Source organism: Penaeus monodon, chromosome 30 (assembly GCF_015228065.2).
Source record: "Penaeus monodon isolate SGIC_2016 chromosome 30, NSTDA_Pmon_1, whole genome shotgun sequence".
Classification (NCBI taxonomy): Eukaryota; Metazoa; Arthropoda; class Malacostraca; order Decapoda; family Penaeidae; genus Penaeus; species Penaeus monodon.
Window position 1 is genome coordinate 32,135,798 of NC_051415.1, and position 1,360 is coordinate 32,137,157.

Here is a 1,360-nt window from a genome sequence, read left to right on the forward strand (position 1 = left end):
ACATCGACAAAAATGCGTTGGTCACTCAGCAGTATGGCCTAGAGTCTGTGGATATGTAACTAAAAACACAAGTATTCCCTTCGATTTGACGGATCTTATGCCAAGATCTCTCTCCTGAGTACTAATAAGAGATTATTTCTTTTCCTTGTGGTGAAGATAAGCATGCAATCAAGCGTATGATTTGAATGACAAAATTATTTTGTCCTTCCATCCTACACATCCCTGAATAATACAATAACAGAATTGCGAATCAGAGATGACTTTTTATTATCTTAAGATTCAATTATACTCCAAATTCAAGTTGCAGTTGGCTGGTCTGGCCGGTGTCTTGCAAGTCTGCAGTGCGGAGAAAAGAACCCTCTCCCACTCAGCCAATAACTAAGTCAATTTCACAAACTATCAGCCATTGACGCTCTCAAAGACTATCTCGAGGAGTTCGTCTTCGCGAGTCTCAGTGAACCAAAGAGGTCATCTCTTTAAACTGACACTCGTTCTCTCTGGCGGACAGCTGTTTTCAGACAAGGACATGACACAGGTGTGCTATCGCTTTGATCACGAGCTGATAGTCGCGTCATCCGAATTAAATCTCAGTCAGGTCTAAGGAGACTACCCTAATTAACCTTTCGCTTCACACTGAGAGAAAAGCATAGAGATTGCTTATCTAAAATACAGGAATTATAGGTTGCGGGTGGAGAACGGAAAGGATTTTTATACGAATGAACTAATTTTAGCGAAGGGACAAAGTAACACTGAATTCTGAAATAATTCATAATTCCTTTCGAGATTTACTTCCACCGGGAACGAACAATTTGTTTGGTGGTGCTGAGTAAAGAGTTTGTTGTAAAGTAATCTTTTATATTTAATATTCACAAGATGATGGATTTTTTTTGCAAGAAGCACGGCGCTGTCAATCTAGACCACACTGTCTAGACGGAACGCAATTCAGCCACCGATGACGTTTGTCCTTGTGGCGCCAGAAAAATGTCATTAACGGTAAAGTAAGCCTAGATAAAAAAAATCCTTGTGATCGTATTTATGATATCATATATAGTATTCAATAGTCATACCTAGATATTCACATGATACATTTCGCATATATATTCTTAAAATCATTAACGCATCAAAGTTTGCCGATAGAATGTATCTAAGTAGATTACGCACGTGTGACAAAAGCTAATGAAGTACCTGCCCCGCCCACATGCATCGCTCCCTCGATGCCCCGCCCCTATTCCCCGCCTACTTACCCCGCCCATCAATTTTGTACTCGAATACGAATCCGCGTAATACCATTTTATTTTTATGTCTGGTAGTTTTAGTTACATTTCAGTGCGATCAACCTATTCGGTTTCTGTGTTATAGG